Source organism: Neolamprologus brichardi, chromosome 5 (genome assembly GCF_056152115.1).
Source record: "Neolamprologus brichardi isolate AB-2024 chromosome 5, ASM5615211v1, whole genome shotgun sequence".
NCBI lineage: Eukaryota > Metazoa > Chordata > Actinopteri > Cichliformes > Cichlidae > Neolamprologus > Neolamprologus brichardi.
The window spans coordinates 22,107,885-22,132,624 of NC_142108.1; the positions used below are offsets into that span (position 1 = coordinate 22,107,885).

The 24,740-nt window shown below is 40.4% G+C and overlaps 1 protein-coding gene across 1 annotated transcript in view; it reads right to left on the minus strand.

Annotated features, from left to right (window-relative positions):
- asip1 (agouti signaling protein 1) overlaps positions 1 to 23,252 on the minus strand; it is a 29,907-nt gene extending 6,655 nt beyond the window's left edge. The window contains exon 1 of the mRNA XM_006783027.3: positions 22,881 to 23,252. The gene's annotated coding sequence lies outside the window, so the exon portion shown is untranslated. The remainder of the gene's footprint in view (positions 1 to 22,880) is intronic.
- Between the last annotated feature and the right edge of the window lie 1,488 nt (positions 23,253 to 24,740).

Genomic DNA, 24,740 nt, shown 5'->3' on the forward strand with positions numbered 1-24,740 from the left:
CCTCGGAGTCTCCACCCGCGCCGTCGCCTGCAGCCTCGGAGTCTCCACCCGCGCCGTCGCCTGCAGCCTCGGAGTCTCCACCCGCGCCGTCGCCTGGTCCGGCCTCTGCATCGCCTTCACCTTTGTCTGGTCCTGCGGTTGCCACACCGCCGTCAGAGCCAGCTCGACCTGTTTCGCCTCGCCTCTGCCGGCCGTTTTCCGGACCTCTCAGTTGGCGTCATGGCCTTCGGGGACGGCCCCCAGAAAGAGTTCGTTGCCGCCGCTGGCATCACGGCCGACCTCCGGGCCTGCTCAGTGGCCGCCGCTGCCTTCCAAGTGGTCGGCCTCCTGATTGGTTTTGCCTGCGCCGCCGCCGTTGCCGTGTGCACGGTCGGCCTCCAGAACTGTTTGCCCGTCACCGCCGTTGCCGTCCACGCGGCCGGCCTCCAAACCTGCCCCGCTGCCGCTGCCTTTCGCACGGTCGGCCTCCCGAAATGAACTGTGCTGGCCTTCTGACCTATCGGCCCCCAGGCCGACCTCCTGATCTACGTTTTGGACTCTGCTCCCCTGTGTGTTTTTTGGACATTTTGTTTGGTTTTCTGGGGAGGGCTCTTCCTTTGTTCTTTTCTGGGCCCTCCTTCCTGTTCCTCCCGCCGCCCGCCCTGGCTTGGTGGTCTGTTTGTTTTAGGGCTGTCGGGGACCAGCCCTTGAGGGGGGGGGGTACTGTCATGGTCCTGGGTCGGTGACCCAGCGCTTTAAGTTTATTATTATCATTTTCTAGTTTATTGTTATGATTATTATTATTTGAGTTCTCTTCGGTCTGCCTCTGAGTCTGCGTCTGTATCTCTGTCTATGGTGTCACCCCATCTGTTTGTGATCTGTCTGTTCAGTTCAGCGTCTTGTCTGATTCCCGGTGTCTGAGTTTCCTGTTTTATTGTGAAGGTCTGTGTCTTTTGTGAGTGTACTCAGTTTACGTTTCCCCTGTCTCGTCAGCTGTGATTTCTCCCAGGTGTGTTCCCCTCCTGTCTCTCATCCCTTGATTACTGCCATCTGTGTATTAAAGCCCTGTGTTTCTCTGTGTCAGTGTCGTGTCGTTAACATCTGCTCACCCTCAGATTTCACTGTGTGTTCCGTTACCCGTTATGCCTGCCTGTTAGTTTATTTTCCCCCCAGTGTAGTTAGTCTTTTGTTCAGTCTGCACCTGCAATAAAGCTGTTTATTTTGAGTTCAACTTTGCCTCAGTGAGTCCTGCATTTTGGGTCCTTCCTTCCTGCCTGCCTGCACACAGCCATGACAGCAACAGCTCTGGTGGGGAGTGTAATTTGAACTGTTGGGAAGGATTACTACTTTGAGGTCAGTGAGAAGGTTTAGTCGGGCTCTATGTTTTTCTTCTACTTTTCTTTGTGATCATTATCTGGACTTAAATATCACAGTTTGTACATTTCTAAAGGTTTGGTGTGAGCAGTGTCTATTTTGTTTTCAGGGAAAGGCTGTAAAAATAACTTGCATGCAAATATTTGATGAGAAAAAGGAAGAAACAAGGAAATTATGAATGTTAACAGTACTTTTACACAGTGCTTTAAAAGTATACATAAAATAAACCTAGACTGAATTTTGTTGTTTTGTTCATACTTATTTTTAAAGTTTTTGTACATTATAGTTGTATGTTACACCTTTTTCTGGCTTTTAATTTAGGATGACTAGAAATGTAAGAATGACCAGTAGTGCAATATGACATTATTATTATTATTATTATTATTATAATATGTAATCATATCAGTGTCACACAACCAAAACAAATCTAAATTATGAAATCTATCCTCAAAAAATCCCAAACAGTCTCATGAATTTTATTTTATGCATGTTATTCTTAATTTGAGATTGCCTTCCTATTTTTTTTCTGTAAATGAAATCCATATCATAAATGGAAAACACCAACCAAATTCTGTGCACCATCCCAGTTACTCCTTCCTTTGGCAACTGAACAAGAAATGTCCATACCCTCTCCACTGTAGTTCACCTCTGTGCTTTAAAAGACATGGCTCTTATAACATATGCTTGAAATATTGTTCAAGACTCTGAACACTCTGAACTTTTATTGTATCCAGCATCCTCAAAACCACACCCTCCTGTAGTATCAAAGCTGAGCCAACCAATGAAAAATGAACTTTTGTAGAAGCTGAAACGCTAAGCTCAGCTAATAGTTTTATTCATCACAGACTCAAGAACTCTTCCAGCTGATTCTGCCTTGACATAAATAGCCTAGGCTGTATAAATCCCATATGTTCAGAGACCAAACCAAAATAGTTTTAAAAACAGTTTTATAGCAGTTTTTTTTTTATAGGGCACTTGCCTTTAATATCAGGTTGTTTTTGTACTGACTGCTAGTAGTTTATTTCAATTTATTCTCCATCACATGGTGGTTAACCTGATTTTAAAACCTGTTTTGAAAAACATCATAATTTTTATTATTATTTAATATAAATTAAACAAGTTGGGGCATATTTCCTATTTTGGTTAATTATTTCCAATACAATTTCCAAATATAATTACAAAATTAATTGTAATTAACCATCACAGGATGGTTTTCCACCTTGCCTCAGTCCATCTTAAAATAGTCCAGGCCCAGCTTTTTTTTTTGCATGGTAAAGGTTTAACTGACATATGTGGATGTGGTGACAAAATGTGTTCACTGACAATGGTTTTCACTACAGCAGACGTTCCCAAAGTGTGGGGCCCGCCCCCTAGGGGGGGCGCAGAGCCATTGCAGGGGGGGCGCGGCATGAAAAGGGAAAAAAAAACAAAAACAACGCTTGGACACTGCTAGCACGGGCGCCCATACAAAGGCAAAGCAGGAGATGAAGCATAGCTGAATATGTTTCCAAACCAACTTCATTCTAAGCCAAAGACTAGAAAATATGGTGAAGCATATCTTCCCTTTGGTTTCACCTGCACAAATGCTGAGGTAGGTCTCCTTGCAGGATTGGTTTTCCCTTTGTTGGGAGCAGCGCTGGGCTGTTTAAATCATGGACAAACAGTATCCCACATTCTTGATTTGTAGTTCACAAACACTTGTTGTAATGACTAACTACTCTTGACATTTTGGAGATGTTAGCTCTTTATACAGTAAAGTTACAGTGGGATACAAATAACATCAGGCTGATCCTGCCACAATTTGTTCCCCGGTTCAAATCACGGACAAACAGCGTCCAACAGTTGTTTATGTTTTTGAACCCATTTTGCAGAGGGATTTTTTGAAAAATGTATTGATAGCAATGTTGAATATTATTACACAGAAAAAAACAACTACATGTAAAATAATTACACCGTGACGCCTCTGCCTTTGTAAATGGAGGGACAGTAACTGCATGTATATGTAAGTGTGTAAAACCTGCAGATAGTCAGATTAACAGTATTTCGTCTCTACCTGCCATTCTGCAATTCATCTCATGTAAACAATAACGTGCACACAGCGTGACGTGAAAAAAGGCACATACCTTTGACATTGCATGACGAACTCTGTATTCCTCGTCCAGTAAAAGCAAAAAAGGAGTTTTAAAAAATCTCCATTCTCGGTGATTCGAAACGCCGTTTACGTGTGGACGAAACAGCTGCGTTTTCAAAAATACCCGTGTAGGTGTGGACATAGCGTAAAAGAGTTAGTAGTTTATTTTCTTACTACCTGTAATTTATTGCAGATTACTTGTAATTATTTGCTTAATTGTTTACTAAATGTTTGAGGTGTGAAATAAACCGCAATGGAGCAAAATATGGGTGTGTGTGGTTGGAGGATGTGTTCGTGCGTGCGTGCGTGCGCGCGCGTGAGGGGGGGCGCGAACATTTTTCTTGTAAAACAAGGGGGGCCCAGCAAAAAAAGTTTGGGAACCACTGCACTACAGAATGGTGTCTGTTTTTAATGCTGTGCTTTGTGAGGGCCCCTAAATTCTTGGCAATTTTATGCTGAGAAATGTTATTCTTACATTATTGAACTATTTGACCACACAGTCTTTCACAGAGTGGCAAACCGCACCCCATCTTTACTTCTGAAACACTCTCTGAGATGCTCGTTTAATACCCATGTTTAATACTCATGTTACTAATTTGCCAGATTAGTTGTCAGATGTTCCACCAGATGTTCTCTGCATTGCACAACTTCTCCACTTTTAATTGCAATTAAATGCTGCTGGCGTCAAATTCAAGACTCGGTAGACATGTTTTTAAAACACAAAAAAAATTGAAAAAAAATTGTCCCTTATTAATATTTTACAGTGTGCTGACATTTTTGGAAACATTAAGCTCAAATAAAATAGGTGAAATCACTTCCCTTTGCTTCAATCCAGATAATCCATGCTTTTACCCACAAATGTGGATTTCTATTAGACATTGATGGCACTGAATTTACCATCAGTATATATTAAGTTATGCTTTAGGAGGTCTTACAGTAAAGTGACTTGCATTCATTATCAAGATGAGATCTGCTAATGTTCACCCTAATCATTTTCTTGCATTCCCTGCCCAAACAGCAGCTGCAAAATGATTTAATCTCTCAAAGGAGTAAGGGTTGAAAATCACAACCCTTGCCCGAGTACTCATTTTGTAACTAGCCAAAATATGTGGAATATACAAACAACTAAATCAACTAAAACAATAAGATATACACAAATATTTTTCACAAAGAAGATCTGAGTCGTTAGCAACTGGGTTTACTCATGCCAGGTGAACTTGAATTTAAAGGTGACCATAATCACCGTGATATAATAAAAACACATTTTAGCACCTTCTCCCACAGATCTGATAAAAATAAATTTTAAATTGAGTACAACGTTAAGAGCTAAGCATTTCCTTTGAAAGGAGGGCAAACATAAAAAGAATGCCAAACACATACACTAAGTCAAACAGCACCTAAAACCACCTTAATAGGGCTCCTTTCCTGCATCTGGATAGACTTTAGCACGTCAGCTGAGGATCATGGATGCTGCTTCTCATGAGGTTTTGGAAACCACATTATAGTGCATTGAGAAATTTCAAAGCAGAATGATTTAAAGAGGTGAAATGATGACAGTAAATGCCGAGGGAAGGTTAACAATCAACAAAAAATATGTACAGATGTGCAGGCGAAATATGAAGTGCAAAGTCTTTTTTCTCTCACAGCAGTATTTTGTTCTTAGAAAAAAATCATACAAGGTGATTTGTAGGCTAAGACAAGGGTGATACAAATTTCATAAATCTTTAGGAGCATATTTCAGTATGAAGTAGGTCTAATGACTTCTTAAGACATTTTGTTTATATATTTTTGTTAAAATCAAATCAGCAAATAATTGTTTATTGCAAAGGTAATCATTTATGTGGAAAGGGATTTTTTTTTCCCTTTCCCGACTCAGCTCATCCAATTAAACTAAATTAAACTTTATTTATACACATGCCAAATCACAACAACAATCGCCTCAAGGAGCTTTATATTGTAAGGCAGGCCCTAAAATAATACATACAGAGAAAATCCATGTCTAATGGTTTTACTTGGTCCCTATTAAGATGTTGTATTTCTCTTTCACTCACTCTCTTGCTCAACATCTGAAGAGTTAAAAAATCGAAAAGCTAAAAGTTACACCCCTGATCTTGTAAGGTTAAATGTGAGGTGAAAGCTACGTAATAATCCAATGATTATTCATGATCCAAGTCATGACAAAAAGTCTCCAATTCCATAAATATACCGACAGAATACATCAACATTTTCAACTCCATGAACTACAAGGATTACTAGATGAAACACCTCTAGAGAGAACTGCTGAAATAAGTAATTCAAAAGTCATGTGTATTAAAAATAGAAAAAAAGGAGGTATGTTTACAGCCAAATTCAACATGCAGTGGAAACACCACAAATCAACTAAAATTATCTTTAAGAGAGCTTTGTGAAAGTAGTTCACCTAAACACAGTCTAACTCTCTCTTATGACAAGCTCAACAAATTTAAAAAAGGCAATTATGATATATCCATTGGACACAAAAATTATTATTTTTTCTTAAAAAATGCATAAATATAAATCAGCGAATGAATTAATGAATGAACAGATAAACAAACAAATTAATGGCCTTTAATTCTGGTCATCTGATATATTTGTCATGTGGTGCTGAATGGAAAGCTCCTTTAAAATTTACCTTTCATGTTGCAATATCATGTTGCAGAATGCCAAATCGTTATTACTGCTGTTTATGTAGTTTAGATTGTGGATTCTATTCCTAAGATGTTTTTAATAAAAACATTAAAAAAAAAAAATTATTATTATTTTTAAGAGTTCTGGATCAACCAGTCAACTGGTGCACGGGAATGGCAGCTTTACAACCCAAATTCTAATTTTAAAGAAATTTCTCAGCCTGAACATCTGTTTTGTAGAACAGCAGAGAAAAGGTGCTCTATTTGCTTTTCTCTACATTGTAACCTTTGGCTCTATTTCTAAACAGAAAAATAATCAGACTCATGCATTAAATTGATATTTGGCAGGTGGAGGGTACTCTAGGATAAGATGTTGCACTTGAGCATTGGGAAAAGAATTTAGATAAACTCATAAATAAATAAGAATAATTCCTATTGAGCAGCTGACATGTCCTGCTGCTGCTATTCCCATGTTTCCTGGTGGATTTTGACACAACTGAATTTATCAAGTTATAAGCATGTATAAGGTGATTTCCCACCTTTAGGCACTACAAAGCTGTGATGGAATTCAGTCAGTAAATCACCTTAAATTTGATTTGATACGCGTTGCTCTTGATGTCATTTAATTCCGACCATCAAATGTTACTGAGCAGTCCTCTCTTTTTTTTTTGTCCTCTCTGAATGACGTTATCTCACTACCAGAAGGATGACAGTCCAAACAACACAGAAACAGTCTGTGTGTTTGCTCATATTTGTTGAGCTGAAATGAGCTGCTGCATTTGAAATTTCCTGCCATTTAAAAAAAAAAAAAAAAAAAATACTACTTCATTTTCCTCTTTTGTAGCTGTTAGGTTCTGTTATTGGTTCCTCCACTTAGGTTCAAATCTTGTGAAGACATGTACAGATGTGAAATAATCACTCTTATCAAATGCGTTAAGCCTTTTATATGGAGTCTATTTTGAAAATATAAGCAATGGAAAGCACAGGTATTTGTGTTAAAATGTAGGGAGTAAACTATAGATACCTGAAAATTCTACCTAAACACAATAATGAATATTTGTACTTTGTTACTTCCCACCTCCTAAATGGACCTGTGTTTGAGTGTGTTTTCATTCAGCTGTGAGACGGTTTTCCATTTGGCTTTGCACACTTCTATTTATCTTCTAATTTTGTGGCACATCTCTACTTCAGGGACATAACATCTGCGTTAAAAGACACAGATGTCATAGCTATCAAAACTGCCATACTAGACACTCAGAGAATCCAGGGTTTCCTGCATAGCCATAAACTAATTTGCTTACTCAGAGATCTACAAAGATTACCCCCCACCTCAACAGGCCCATGCCCACTGTTTTCTCTCTCCTTTTGCCTCTTAAACACACGTGCACCTCATAATTGATGCCTTGTGTGCAGGACGAAGAAAGAATCATATCAGCACAGTATTCTGTTGCTAGAAATGTTACATCATCCCAGATGATTTGTAGCTTAAGGTAGAGTAACATATAACTAACGTTTCAATGGTATTTGACTGATTATATTACAGTGAAGTAGTCCTTTTTTTTTTTTTTTTTTTTTTTTTTTTTTTTTTTTTCTTGCCTGTCCCGTTTGGCTCTTTTGCCATCAGAATTATTGTCTAAAGGCGAAGAAAGATGCCCAACGGATTTTCTTTACCAAATTGACCATCCCAGCTTTGCCGTAATGGTCCATTTGATTCACCTTTTATTCTTTATTTTATTTTCACTTGCTGAATACGGGACAGACTTGACTGGGGGAAAGAAAAGGGAGAAAGAAAGAGGGAAAGAAAAACAGTTGAGAAGAGGGACGGGGGAAAAGGGCAAAAAACAGAATAAGCAAAAAAAAAAAAAAAAAAAGAAAAAAAAAAAAAAGAAAAAAAATACATGTATCGATCACCTGGATCACCTGTTGAGAAAGAAAAAAGAAAACAAGCAGAAGAAAACGAGAGTAATACAATAAACAACATCACAATGATATATGGGAATATGACAGTAAATACTAAATATTAAACATTATTGTGCAGCACGTAAGATCGACAGCACAGTGTGCATTGAGGTAGGAGCCAAAAAGGGTGTAGTTTGTGTGTGTGATCACCCGTGTGTACACCTGTGAGCATGGACGCGCTTGTTTTCTTAAAAGGTTCCCTCATGTAATGATCTGCTAGAGGGTGTGGGGGGCCACTGCCCCGTCCTCCAGGGCATGAAGCAGGTATGGAGGAGATCAAAACTCCAGACATCCAGAGGCCCCCAGAACACAAGAGACCAAGGAAGACCAACAGAGGGGCAGCCGTGCCACTGTCCCAGAAAGAGCTGAGGAGAGTCCCAGATGAGGGGTCACCCAGCAGCCACGGAGCAGAAGCCAGGGGGGGTTGCAGCGACGTGCCCGTGAGCTCCGCCGGCAGCCAGCTGTGCCTGAGTGACCGAGCCCCAGGCCGAGAGGCCGGGGGCACCCCACCTCCGAAGTGGCCCAAGCGAGCCCCAGGCTCCAGGCCCCGATAAGCAGCCGCCAAGGAGTGAGCCGGTGTGCACCCGGACGCCCACCCCCGGACACAAAGAACCACCAACGCACCGATGTCTGAGGGAGTCCGCCCCCGGCAGGGGAAGTGGTGGGGGGAGATAGGCCTCCAAACCTTGGAGGGCCTGAGCTGTCCTCAGAGAGGTGGCGTCTGATACCCAACCTGACATATGGACACAGACATACAGGCACACACAGATACAAACATCCATTCCCACCCTCATGCTCTCATATGCACTTACTCCACACTTAACCAACGTGGAGACAGACATAAAGAGACGCTGTACACACAATCACACTCCCCAAGCGTACTCTACAAACCGGGTCTAGGTACCCTTGCCCCTGGAGGGGGGAACTGCACCCAGACCCAGGTGAAGTAGTCCTAACTATGTCAGTTCACTTTTGACTTGCACATCAGTCAACTAACAATTACTGTTATATTACTGTCAAACCTTAATGTGGCTAGAAAAAAAAAGGTTTTGTTTTTTGTTGATGCCTAAACTCAATTTTCTGCCTTAGATGGTCTTTTATAATTAAAAAGGCGGGAGGACGGGAGGAGCGGTAAGTGACGGAAGTGACGGGTAAGGTAAGCGACCCATGTTGTAGGTGACGTCAGACGCCGGAGATTTGGCGGAAAAAAAAAAAGCGAATGGTAGCGTAGAGTTTAACAAAGTTTCCTTAAGCTTCAGTACTGCCAAATAAACTAACCAACTGTCATATAACTAACAACATCTGTCTTATCATCTCTAACACCCTGGAGGACAACGGGGAGAGTTTAGACGCTCTCCAAGAATACATCGACCGCTGCTTCCAGGATTTAGTAATGAAGAAGGCCCAGAGTGCATCTTCCCCGGCCAAAACCGAGACGCCGTCATCGAAGAGATGTCGCCCGGCAGACTCCCCCGGCACAACATCGCCTGCCGGCAAAGACATCGCAGATATCCTGGAGTCAATCGACAAGCGATTGTCCAGTTTCGATGCGAGGCTGTCCCTGGTGGAGATTTTACACCGGGAATTTAAATCTCTGAGAGAATCCCTGGAATTCAGCCAGCAGCAGGTGGAAACGCTTGCCGCTGAAAATGCCACGCTACGGGAGTCGGTCAAATCTCTCGCTGATAACGTGACCCAGCTAAACACTGAAAATAAAAAAATAAAAGAGTCTGTTATCGATCTACAAGCCCGTAGCATGAGAGATAATCTTGTTTTTTCTGGTATTCCAGAATCTACCGGAGAGGACGCGGAGGCAACGGTGAAAAGCTTCATTAAAATCCACCTGAAGCTGCCGGAGGACACCGTAAAGAACATCGCTTTCGATAGAGTGCATCGCTTGGGGGGCGTGAGGTCGCGGACCGGGAGACCACGTCCTATTGTGGCCAAATTCGGTCATTTCAAACAGAAGGAACAGGTGAAGAGTCGCGGCAGGGAACTGAAAGGAACGGACTTCAGCGTGAACGACCAGTTCCCCAAAGAGATCCTGGAACGACGCAAGGTCCTGTTCCCAGTCCGACGTAGCTTCATCCTGAAAGGCTCCCGTGCTGTCATCGCCGTGGACCGGCTCTACGTGGACGGACAGCTCTACCGCGACCCCGGCACCACACCGTGGTTATATTGACTGCACTCCAGATAAGAACCCGCTACATTCTTTTCTTATTCATTCACACTTTCTCCTTTAACATGGGTTTAACCTAGTAATATCAGTATGATGTCATAGCAGATATAACACCGTCACCCTCCGTCTTTACTTTAATTGGAATGTTTCCGTTTCTTTTCTTTTTTTTTGTTGTCGCTTACAGTTTATGTGGTTTCTTTCTTTCTCTTGTCTTTCACTGCTGTGATCACCTACTTCCCCACTCACCTACAAACAACACCCTCTATTTCTCCATATTTTCACACCACGATCACGCAAACACATGCGCTCAACGGCAGCACATTTACAACAGCCTCACAGCAAGCACAGACTTACAGGACACATACACAAGCCACGCTTGTTCATATTAGTGAATAGTCACACACATAGTCAGACTTATGGAGCCTATCACCACACTTTTTTCTCTTTCTATTTACAAACAAGTGATGTTTCCACATTCTCTCCACCCGTCTAAACGAAACACCCAGCTTACATCATTAGACATACACACACAATTATGGGCATGCTGAGGTTTGTCACATGGAATGTAAATGGGGCTGGCACCAGAGGAAAGAGGTTAAAGATATTTAACCAGCTTAAAAAACTACAGGCAGATGTTGTTTTATTACAAGAAACTCACAGACCTGTTACAGGTTTAAACGAACTTAAAACACCTGAGTTTCCTAATGTGTTTGGAGCTTGTTATAATTCTAGACAAAGAGGAGTAGCAATTTTAATACATAAAAATGTTAATTTTACAGTACTCGATACAGTTATAGATCCAGAGGGTAGATTCCTAATTATTAAACTATCAATATTGAACAAAAAACTATGTATTGTAAGTATATATGGTCCAAATGTTGATGAACCCTCATTCTTCCACGGATTTTTTAGTGCACTCACACACCTTGATTGCACACTCATTCTTGGAGGCGACCTCAACCTTGGACTAAATGAAGAAATGGATAGGCTCAACACAACAGGAACTCAGCGCAATTGGCAATCCACAAATATAATCAAACAGTATATGAGCGACTATGGCCTTTGCGATGCATGGCGCTCCCTTCACCCCAACAGTAAGGAATATACTTTCTTCTCACATGTTCATCACTCCTACTCTCGTCTGGATTATTTTTTGGTCAGCAGCTCACTGCTGAGTGACATTTCAGACACTGAGATTCACCCTATAGCTGTCAGCGATCATGCTCCGGTATCTTTAACACTAATGCACAAGAATAATACTACGCCAAGTAAAAACTGGAGATTTAACACATCACTACTTAAAGATGAAGACTTTATTAAATATTTTAAAAAGGAATGGATTTCATATTTAGAATTTAATGACACTCCCGGAACATCTGCTTCTGTTCTATGGGAAGCAGGAAAAGCTGTGATGAGAGGTAAAATAATTTCTTTCTCATCACACAAAAAGAAAGAAGAAAACAAAAATATTCAGGAATTAGAAAAAACCATCAAATCCTTAGAAGAAGCCTACGCGTTCCACCAAGATCAAGAAATAATGAACAAAATATGCAAAACAAAACTAGAATTAAATGAAATTATTAATAGAAAAACACAATTCCTTGTACAAAGACTTCGCTTGCAGAATTTTGAACACAGTAACAAATCAGGTCGATTTCTAGCAAACCAGTTAAAAATAAATAAAGAAAAAACAACTATATGTGCTACTAAAGATTTATCGGGGAAAACAATATATGACCCTGTAAGAATAAACAACATTTTTAGGGATTTCTATGAAACTTTATATTCACCACAAATAAACCCGTCTAAAAATGAAATTGATTTGTTTCTTGACAACGTAACTCTTCCAAAATTACTAGACAGTCAAGCAATGGCACTGGATTCGCCACTGACGCCAGGTGAACTCCAGGAAGCCCTGATAAGTATGCCCAATAACAAGGCTCCAGGTCCAGACGGCTTTCCTGCAGAATTCTACAAAGAATTCTGGACAATTTTGGCACCAGTATTCCATAGATTGTTGCAGGAAATCAAGAAAAATGGCAGACTACCACCAAATATGAATTCTGCCAACATTAATCTCCTGCTAAAACCAGGAAAAGACCCTTTATTTCCCTCAAGTTATCGTCCAATATCCCTTATAAATGTAGACCTTAAAATAATCTGCAAAGCTCTCTCAAAGAGATTAGAGAAAATAACCCCCCTCTTAATTCATCCTGACCAAACTGGTTTCATAAAAGGTCGGCACTCCTCAACAAACACTCGTAGATTACTTAATTTAATAGACTACTCATACAATAAAAACATTGAAACCATAATATTATCTCTAGATGCAGAAAAAGCATTTGACAGAGTTAACTGGAAATTTTTATTTGCAACTTTACACAAATTTGGTTTTGGAAACTCTTTCATAAATTGGATAAGAATATTATACAATTCCCCAACAGCTCGTATCAGAACAAATGACCAGACATCCTCCAGCTTTTGTCTCATGAGGGGCACCAGACAGGGATGCCCACTCTCCCCTTCACTTTTTGCAATTTTTATCGAACCTCTAGCAGCAGCATTTAGACAGGCTACAACAATTAAGGGCATAAAATGTAAGAACGTAGAACATAAAATCAGTCTCTATGCGGATGATGTGTTGCTTTTTCTGCAAAACTCACAAATCAACCTCTCTGAGGTAATTACTCTAATAAACTGGTTTTCAAGAGTTTCAGATTATTCAATTAATTGGCCAAAATCTACAGTTCTTCCCATTAACTGCTCCTTCCATAATTCATCTTCTGCCCCACTACAATCTGGAAATATTAAATATTTAGGTATTAATGTTTCTCCTAAGCTTTCAGACTTAATTAAATTAAACCACATCCCACTTCTAAAGAAAGTAGAAGGCGATCTGACTAGATGGAAATCTCTACCCATATCACTCATGGGAAGGGTCGCCACTATAAAAATGATGATCTTGCCAAAAATAAATTACTTATTTTTAATGATCCCCAACAAACCATCACAAGATTGGTTCAGATCTCTGGATTCACATATTTCTAAATTCCTTTGGAAAGATAAACCCCCGCGTATCAGCTTAAAAACACTACAAAGAACCAAGGATAGAGGAGGATTAGATCTGCCTAATTTTCACCAATACTTCTTAGCCAACAGGCTTCAGTTCATCTCAGAATGGTTAAAATGTACCCTCTTAGATGAGCCCTGGCTAGATGTTGAACAGGCACTATGCAATGATCTAGAGATTTCAGACCTACCATTTATTAGCTCAAACATCAAAAGACATGAATGCTTTAAAAGCATCAACATCAGCTTTTCTCTGACAGCATGGTGGGAGTTTCTAAAAATAACGGAGTCTTCATTAATCCCATGCAAACGTACACCTATCTGGAATAACCCTGACATATTACAAAACAATAATAAGATTAATTTCCCAGAATGGAGTTGTAAAGGAATTAAATACTTAGAACATATATTAGAGGGAACAGAATTTATTCCATTTGACAGACTAGTTACACAATATGGGATCAACAAGAAAAGATTTTTAGAATATCAACAAATTAAATCCATAGTAAAAAAGAAATTTAACCTCAGTCAAATTGAATTACAAACACCACCAAGTGTGGTTCAATTTCTTACTCTTAAATCCCCCAAACTATTATCTAAAATATACAGAACACTTTCTAAAATAGATGAATCAATATCCCTTCCTATTGCAAAGTGGGAAGCAGATTTATCAGTCAGCTTAGACCAAAACGTCTGGTCTCAGATGTGCTTAAAAACCTTTAAACTGATTAAAAATCCCAATCTGCAATTAATACAATACAAAATACTGCATAGAGTGCACTATACAGGTCATCGAATGTTCAAGATGGGCTTTACATCCGCCAACAACTGCTCACACTGTCAAGGCAATACACCAGACAATTACATCCACGCTCTTTGGTTCTGTCCACCAGTGCAGAAGTTTTGGCACGAGATATGTGAAGACTTATCAAAGTGTCTGAAATGTAAAATTCCAACCTCCCCTTTAGTATGCTTGTTGGGAAATTTGGATGATGTCACTACAGAAACTAATACAGTCCACATGGTTTTTACTGCTCTATGCATCGCCAAGAAAACGGTCCTCATGAACTGGAAAAATAAAAATAATCTTAATTCTAGCCAATATAGAAACTATCTAATAGATCACATTAGTCTCGATATAGCCTCTGCCACCACATTAGATCAATCCCTCTGGGCTCCTTTGATCGGCTCCATCACCTAGCGGGGTTGGGGGGTCGTGGTTTGGTCCCGCCTTGGCTATTGTGGTTGATGTGGAGGTTGGGATGGGCTTAGGGCACCTGGAGGACCCCTAGAGACGTTATCCCTGGAGGGCTTAACCCGGGGGTTGTGTTCATAACCTGGTTAGTGGCTCTGGTCGCTCTCAGAGGTTGTTCTCCTCGTGGCCGCGTGCAGCGGGGCTAGAGGATGGTCTGTGCTGGCGGACGGAGGTTACTGGCCTGGTGGCCTGGCTGCCCCTGAGTGGATCCGGGGCGGGCGTGGGGGTTTGGGGTTCGGGGGTGCTTCGCCTCCGTGCTGGGGCTCTGGCTGGGCCTTGGGGGCTTCGGTCCTCGTCGGTGTGTCGCCGAGGTTGTGGGCGGGTGGGTGCACGGGGGCTCAGCCCTGGCGCAGGGGGCCTCTTGTGCATCGGCCTAACCGGGGGGCTCTTCAACTGGCAGGGAGGTTGTTCCATCTTTGGAGTCCACTCTGCAGGTGGGGGAGAGACATAGGAGAGGTGGAGAATAAACTTAACCTGGGTGTCTGTGTCTTGTGTAGTCTGGGAGATGATTGAATGTTGGGGTGGGTACAGTTTCCTCTGCGGTGGGGTAGGGTGGGCTGCCCCGGGTCCTGTGGGGCTTGGCGGTGCTGCTGCCGTAGGCCCCGGTCTGGATGGGCCTGGGCTCCCTTGCCTTGGTGGATACCAGAGGACGGGGGTGCCTATTGGGGTCAGCGGGGGAGCTGGCCCTAGGGAGGGACACCCTCCCCTCCCTTCTTTTCCTCCCCATCCCCAGCTGCCTCCCTCTTCCCGCTCCACCACACCCACCCACACAGGTAGGGCTTTGGGGTGCGGGTGTGTCACCAGGGTGCAGGGGAGACATTCCCCCCCCCCCCTCTGTCCTCTTCTGGCCACCTGTGCCTCAATTTTATCTCACAACTTAGACATCCACATTACTTACACTCTCATAACACACACACACACACACACATACATATATATATATATATATATATATATATATATAGGGCCTTGAGGGTGGGCACGTTAACGGCGTCCAGTAGACGGTCTGTGTATTCAAACCTACCTCTGGCGCCGGTGCCCACCTCTCAATTTTAAATCCATGTAGACATTGAGGGTTCTCGGGAGGGGCCGTGCTAACACCTGCTGCTCTCTGGCAGCAGCACCATGCTCTCCCTTGTTTTAAACACACTTTAGAGCAACACGCAACAACACTACACTTGAGCGGGAGGAGGAGGGTATGGGGTCTTAACACACCCCCGTTCTCTGCTAGCCATCGGGGCGGGGGGGCTGGGAAGAGATGCTGGCTCTCCGATTGGCCTCCCTGCTGCTGCGGAGTCTGGGGCGGTCTGCTGGCCTCCACCCCGGAGGGAAGGGTAACATCTCTTGGGTCTGGGTGCCGTTTCCCCCTCTGGGGGCGAGGATACCTGGACCCGGGGTATAGAGTATGTTTGGGGAGTGTGATTGTGTGTACATGTCCATTTACGTTTATTCCTACGTTGGGTGAGTGCTGAGTGTTTGTATATGTGTGCATGAGGGTGGGAATGCATGTCTGTGTCTGTGTGTGCCTGTTTGTCTGTGTCTATATGTCAGGTCGGGTCTTAGACTCCACCTCTCTGGGAACTCCCAGGCCCTCCAAGTGTGGAGGCCTATCTCCCCTCACCACACTCCCTGCCGGTGACTGATGCCCTCAGGGGTCGGTGCATTGTTGGTTCTCGGTGTCCGGGGCTGGGCGCTCAGGTCATGTGCCAGCTCACTCCTGGTGGCTACTTGGCGGGGCCTGGCGCCTGCTGCTCAGTCAGGCCTCTTCCGGGGCGCGGAGGGCCCTCGGGCCTCCGGCCTCTGTGCCTGCGGCTCGGTTCACTCTGGCACAGCTGGCTGCCGGCGGAGCCGACGAGCACGCCGGTGCAGCCCCCTCTGGTTTCTGCCCGGTGGCTACTGGGTGACCCCTCGCCTGGGTATCCTCAGCCCTTCCCATGAAGGTGGCACGGATGCCCCTCCGGTGGTCCTCCTTGGGCTCTTGCACTCTGGGACCTCTGGATGTCTGGGGCCTGGATCTCCTCCATGCCTGCTTCATGCCCTGAGGGACAGGGCTATGGCTCTCTACATCCTCTTGCAGACCATTACATGGGGAAACCATTTGAATACAAGCGCGCCGATCCACACAGGTGTGCACACAGGTGTTCACTGTTTGTAGACTTAAATCACACCTTTCTTGGCTGCTACTTCAAAGCACATTGTGCGCTGTCTGTCCTGCGTGCTGCACAACAACATTCAATATTTAGTATTTACTGCTGTTTACACTTAGCTAGATTAATGCGATGGTGTTGTGTATAGTATGTTGCTTTGTTTTGTTTTGGTTTTTTTGCTTGTTTTCTATTCTTTTTCTCTCAACAGGTGATCCCGGAGATATATATTTTTTTTTTTCCCCCCTTTCTCACTGTCCCTCTCCCCTTCTGTTTTTCTTTTCCTTCCTCTTTCTTTCTCCCTTTCCTATCCCTCACTCATGTCTGTCCCGTCTGTAACAACTGAAAATAAAATAAAATAAATAATAAAAACAAAGGTCGATCAAATGGACCAATACGGCAATGCCATGATGATCCATTTGGCAAAATAAATCCATTGGGTATCCTTGTTGGTCTTCAGACAACAATTCTGACGGCTAAAGAACCAAATGGGACAGGCAAAAAAATAAAAAATAAATAAATAAATAAATAAATATATATATATATATAATTAAAAAGGCAAAGATTTTGGCTCATCTTTTGACCACATATGCACCAATACCACTTCATGATGAAAATTTTTCAAAAAAGATCCCAAATTCACACACCATGCACCAGCACACATTCATACCTGAAGTATAGCATTGACAAAGTATTTTTTTTTCTTTTTTGTGTCATAGTTGGAGAAATTACAGCGTTACAGTTGCTCAGAAAAACCCTCTTGACCTCGCTGCTGTGTCACATACTGAGTGAATTATGTAATTTACGTACCACTAAGGTGACCCTTGAACACAAGGTTATGCACCTTGACAAGAAACACATTTCTTCTGCCATCACATTCCCCCTACACGATTAGACGTGTGTTTGTAAGTGCACGTTAAGACTGAAAGGCTTAGCTGCGTAGAAAAAAAATGCACACTAAGACAGGCACACAGGAATGGCTTATCTTATCAGTCGTACACCCTTCATGTTCTCTCAAATACACAAAAGAAGAGGTTTCTTTTACAATAATACCAACATATTACTATAAATAGCCAAAGAAAAAAAGGGAATCTAAAACTAGAAAAACTGTGCATTAAGTTCATTGAAAAAAAGAAAATATGAGGATAAAAATAAGGCAAGGTTCAGATTGTTTCCAATTCCAGCTACACTTTGAATAAAACTGGACTCTCCAAGCTAATCCAATAATTTGAGGTTTTGGATGCCACTGGATTTGAATGTTTTCTTTTGCTTTAAAGAGAAAAGAAAATCCACCCAATATTTTTCTTATTCATTACAACACGTAGAGAGAAATTTCACCCATTCAGTTTTAAAATGAAATATTAGCTTCAAATAACCCTAAAAAAATGTCCTTTCAATGTGCCAATAAAAATCAAACGTTCAGCCTCAGTCTTAAACACAGACAGACGTTTATAATGTTTTAGGGACAAAGGAAGGTCAGTGCCTTCAAAAACAACTCTTTAAGGCCAGCAGCGTTTTGTGTGTGTGTGTGTGTGTTCTGTGGCATGTTTCTCATACTTTTCATAATCCTTATGTTCACCTGCCACACTTTCAAAGTCCAGTTTGATTTTTTTACCAGATGGATTTGCTCTGACTGTCCAAGCGCCAGAATCCAAAAGAGAGATAATTTTAGATTAAAATGGTTTCTGCGCTTGTCTAAGTTGCCCTGAACTGCAACTGTTTTACTATTTTGGGGGTTTTTTTGTTTGTTTTTTTACATTTTCTAGGAGCTCCAGCTTCTAAATATGTTTTCCAGGTTTCAAAATCTGAACATTACTGGAATATAAAATATTTGTCTTTGGATTATCTGTCATCAACTATTAGGTTGCAAACAAATGCCACAGTATATAACATATGTCATTTTTATTTTTTATTTATTTTTTGTCTCTTACCCTTACTTTAGGAAGCACATCACCAAGTTTATTTTATAGTGTTACCTTGAGATAAACTTATATTAGAAATAGTCTTCCTCTTTGTTTTTGTACCAAAAACCTTTTTTGTCACTGCTCTTGTTAACGTTTACTAAGAATAAAAAATTATGTTGTCCAATGTTTAAAAAAAAAAATTAGGGGAAAACAAAGAAGTGCAAGCTTCCATGTTTTTTATTTATTTATTTATTTTTAGAGCTGCTGTTGGCAGTCAAATAGGTCAATCATCTGTGTGTTTTTGTTACTGCGGGCACAGACTATGCAGAGGTCATAATAATATTTTCAAGTGTGAAGGGATAATGAGAACAAATATCCTTTTAAGTGGAATATTTTTAACGCTCATCAACTATAACCATGAAAAGAGGAATGCGTCTTGTGCCTTTATGAAGGGTGGAAAGTATACCTTTAATTATTGATTCCAGCATCAAACCAGTTTTTCATCAAATCAATGAATCAAATGCGCAGAGAAAACTTTCCAGCTCTTTCCTGCAGCATTCTTCACTTTCACACTGCTGGTTCGTATGTTCAGTCTGTTTCAAATTCTCACGTTCACTAAAACATGTGCATCGAACCTCCACAGCGTTCCCATTTTTACAAGCACAGTGGGCACTGTTGTCTGAGGTGAACTCTGTGGGGAACTATTAAATGCCGTTTCACATTTCAGCTGATTTTCCAGTTAAAAATGAAAAGGTTATATTTGTTAGTACTAAAATCTGCCTGCCTTTCATGAGAATCAAATACTGACAAAACATAAAGGTGGGGCACCAAATGTGAAGTTCAGTTTATTTCGATTTTCAAAGATGTGATGCAAAGAGTATTCAAAAGTAAGCTACATTTTTGCAGCGTGACTAATGCTGCAAATAATCAAATATGGATTAGATAAAATCATAAAGACTGTATCTGAAATTACTGTAAACTTCAAAAGCTGAATGTAAATGAAAGTCACTAAATACTGCAAAATCCTTTACTTCTTAAAAAGTTAATAAAATTCATTTAAATCCACAGTTTCATAGGGTTTACAGTTACAGTATTTGATTACCTTTCCCCCACGCGTGGACATTTTAATACCTGAAAAGGATTTTTTTTTTTTTTGCTAATAATCATCTAGGAGGTAGAATTTAAAGTACTCGACCACTTGACTAAAGTTTTGTTTCTAGATATCACTTCTATAAAACATAGAAAAGAATAAGAGTAAAAGAAAAATCCCCAGCAGACCTCATAACAAAGTTCAGGCTCTCCTATGTTCCAAGAAACAACTCTTAAAAAGGCCAAAGTTCAAAGGTCAGCTGCTGAATAATACTAGTGTGGCTCAACCTTTTGTTTGTGTTCGGACCCAGAAATCTGGGAACTGAGAGCGTTTTATCTCTCTCATCAGTGTGTGTGAGGCAGCTTTAAAAGAGAAGACGAGAGGCTTCTGGCAGATTTGGGGTATGACTTCAGGACGATAAATCAGCCAGACAGTAGTTTTAATGTCTGTGTCTCATCTACCATCTGGGGCTACTTTACACTGCGTGCCTTTTATCTGTTAGTTGTTCCACAGGTAGATGTAAATTATTCTAAATGGCAAAGTGTTTGGAAAAGTGAACAACATTTTCTGATCTTCTTTAGAATTTAAATATCTTTAAATTAAAATACTACAATATATCAGACCTTCAAGGATTTTTATAATAAGATCCTACTATTTTTTTTCCCCCATCATGAAATGCAGCATATTAAAGCACTGTAGCCAAGCCACTGTACTACAAACTGCTGATATTTCATGTTTCACATATCACATACCCATGAGTTTAAAAAGCAACAGGAGGAGTTTCATTTTACAAAGTAAATACCAACTTTATTACATTCCCACCATAGCATATTGACAGTAACTGCACGACTGATAAATTAAGACCTAACATTTCTTGATTTCTGTTTTGTTACAGCATGCTTGAAGACATCATTATGGAGCGAGCGAGAGAGAGAGTCACAAATTTGAAACAGAAAACTTAAAAATTGTAATATAAACTCCTGATGGTAAAGATTTAACTGCTGTGCTGTTACATCACACATTTTATACATGCTTTCATTTTCTGCAGCACACCAACTGAAAATAAATATTTCCAACATTATTGCCAGCTAATAATACTGTCTTATGTGTAAGAAACCAGAGAGCAGACACAGGTAATATTTGATTTCCATCTCCTGCTGCTCTATTAGGTCAAGTCTATGTAAAGAGACAGTAAGAGAAAGCAGACCAACCAGAAAACCATATCCAGCGAAAGCATCTATGAGAAAATTTTGACGACTGCTTCTGTGTGCTTATTAAAACTAATCAGCAGCTATAAACCTGTTTGAAGATGTCTAATTATTCAAATGTATGGCAGCACAAGAATGTACTCAACATTACTGAATGACTGTTGCTCCCGTTTTTTAAGTAAGATTACGCTTAAAGAAAAGACCAAAACCAACTACGTGTAAGTCTGTCTTTAGCGACCGCCACTAAAATAGGAAGGAAAAATGTATTTATTGAGGACTATATTAAGTGGTAGATTACAGCACTTTCTGGTAGCAGATCCACAAAGCAAGAAATGTATTACAAATAAAGTGTGCTTATAAATAAAGACAAAATATAACTTTTAGTCCTTGTAATTGTGTTAGGAAATCTTCTCCTATTGAAAGGCAACATTTGTTTTTCAACACCGACTTTGCATGAGATCTTTAATTTTAATCCCTAACCTTGAAATAATCCTGTTCTCCTGGGATTATACATGGACAACGCAAAAAGAGAGAGAGAGAAAAAAAAGAAGCTTTTTCTTAATATTTTCAATTCATCTTTGTTTCTATAAGTATTATCTTTGCCTGTTGTGAAGTGTATGAATATTCACTATATTGGGAATGTCGCACCAGACAGCGTCCACTGTTGCTAGCGAGTGCTTAACAATCACTAGTCAATGCTTTGTATCCAAAACAAAACTGAAACTCTTACAAAGTGTTTATTTTAAATTTTTAAAAAAAAGCAAAGCATGCAATACGTCGGTCCATCACAATAAACATCATGTACTGTCACACAGGTTCATAGATGGGACTGGCTTTAACTTGCATTGATTGTTTATAGTTTTTTAACATACTAATTATTAGGTGCCATTTTAATTAATATTTTTAATATGATTAACTCAAATAATAAATTATAATGTGTTTTTTTTTCTCTATTTAACAACCGTAGAAATAAAAGGTAGGAGAAACACATATTTATATTCACTCTTTTAATGTTCTGAGCACGATCATCAGTTTCAGAATGTGTTCTTAAAATATTAGTACACTCTGCAGGTTGCAAAAATTCAGTTTAATATTTTGTAACAACAACATATAATCAAACATAATATAATAATAATAATAATAATAATATTGAAATTAATCCTTTACGCTATCCCAGCAGCTCAGACTCAGACCCCTGTGCAATTTTACATATTCAGTCAGCAATCTGCTGATGTGCTGTTCCTTTGGACGTTCTACTGACATTTCAAAAAGACTTAATGTAAATACAAGAATCATTGATTATTATTATTCATTTCAGTGAATGTCTCGGAACGATGAAACCTGACAGCTGCCAATAATGGAACAATACGGTATAGTCGATAGATGGAGCCCTGAGAACACTGGCGCTCTACCGGAAAACAATCGGGAAAACTACTCTTGTTGTTTCAGTTATACTTCGCTACAGATCTTACTATGAACACGTGTGAAGATGTAATTCGGTCCTCAGTTACCTGTAACGACTTTATTGATGACGTAATTTAGCATTAGTGGTCCGAAACTCTAAGTCACATCACAAAATAAATCAAAAACATGGACAACTGAGCTTGAACAGTGACTAATTTATTTCTCATTATTGGTTCAAGATTTTGATTTCAACTATCTAACTATGTTGTGCCCATTGTATTTTACAGGCCACAGCTGGGGAAATCCTGCTAAAACACCTGGCACATGGGAGACAACATTTGAAGGATTTTTTTAACAAGCTCATACCTACGGCCAAAATCCTGTTTGTGACTTAAAACAGGATTGAGGCAAAGCGATTATAAAAAGCATGTTTTGAAATTTCTCATACATCAGTGATCCAGGTCTCTGAGCCTCAGATGTCTGTGTTATACTTTCGTTATTTCAAACAAAACAAGACAGGAAGAAACTATTTGTCTTACCTGTGTTTGCCAGGCCAGATGTCTGATAGTATGTCACACTCTCAGTTTCTCGTTCTTTCTTGTTTCTCGTTTCTCTGTGCTCCTCTTTCCCCCCCTTTTCCCTGTCTTGCTTCACGTCTTTATTTCTCTGCTACTTTTAAGCAAGTCACCACTCTCCTTTTCTCTCCTCCCTCTCTTTTCCCACACTTCACCTCTGATTTCGTCTTTTTTTTTTTTTAAGTACCCTTATTTTTTTGCCTTGTTTAACTTCCCCCCCTTTAGCTGTCTTGTCTGCCTTCCTCTTTTTCGCTCTGTCTGTAAAAGTTTGCCTTTTTTTTCCAAAACGTCTTTTTATCCTGCCCTCCTCTGTTTCTTCTTTTATCTGTTCTTAAGGAGCAATACCTTGCTGTTGATAATGAAGACATACTGGGAGGTTTGTACTGGAGGCGGGACCAGTGCTGCAGTGCTTTGGGGGATGGGAAAGGTCACATTATGCAGAGAATAGACGGATAAATGTAAAACAGACCCTCCAGTGAAGTGCTCTTATGGTAGGCGCTGTCATTATAGCCCTCTTATGCATAAAAAGCCCGTGTTTGGCCTTTTGTGAAAATTTTCCTTAAATAACTTTCATCTGTTTTATCTGTCTATGATGTCCAATTTAGGAACCTGGCAATCCCCCAGCCTGTCCAGTGTACTTTTGCTTCTGGATGTAATTTTTTTTTGGCATTTAGCGTTTCATTCGGGTCATACAATATAACCTATATCCCATTTCCAGACAGCACATTAAGTCTAACTGTAAGCAGGTGCTGATTCTGTTGTGTGTTCATGCTGGAAAAGTGACAAACTCCTTTTCTCAATTCGGTCATCTCCCTCTCATCACCCCCGGCCAGTGAGGCAGAAGGTTGGTCTTCCTGAGAGAGTTCTTCCTTCCCACTGTCACCAAGCACATGCTAATAAGGGGATTCATCTGTTCATTGGGATTCTTTCTCTAATATTTGCAGTCGTCACCTTATATAATATAAAGCTTGTGACTGTTGCTGTGAGCTAATAAAATTTAATAAAATGACACCACTTGGCAGCCATCTTTTTAATATTTCATTTAAACTGTGTGTGTACTGAAACACCAGTCATGTCTGATTAAAGCTGCTTAAAATGATTGCCGATTTTGCCTCAAAATATATTTTAAAAAAAAGCTTTGCCTGCCCAGTTATCAGGGGGAAAAACACAAATGTTTTGAGATGGAAAGGGACATCTCATCAGAAGCATACCACATATTTTTTTTTCAAACATGGTGTAAGCAATGTTACAGCATGAGCATGAATGGGTGCCAATGAATCAAGGTACAAAACTGATCAGATAGTGCTCCACAGTGCAAATGGATAACGATCCAAAGTATACTGGGAAAGCAATCCAAGAGTTTGTCAAGGCAAAGAAATTGGATAGTCTTCAATGGCCAAGTCAGCTTTCACTCAATATAGCATGCTTTTAGGTTAATGAAGTTAAAATTAAAAAAGTTAAAATTGAAGGCAGAAAGATCAATAAACAAGAAGCAACTAAAGGAAACTGGCATAAAGGCCTGGCGGAGCATCTCAAGGGAGGAAAAAACAGTATTTGATGATGAATCCGAGACATCAGACAGTCATTTACTGCAAAGGATTTTCATTAAATTTCCATTTTTCATCAATTTTCTGATTAATTTTGAGCATCTGAAAATCATAGGATATGTTTAAAAGGGGCTGTAATTATTACATGATTTAGGCAGCATTTCAATAAACCTCTAAATCAAAGCCAGAAATTGCTAATAAATTTAAATTCAGGACTGTTTGAGTGGCAGTTTTCTTTCTTATCTCGTTTTTCAAAAATGAAAAGTAAAGTATCACT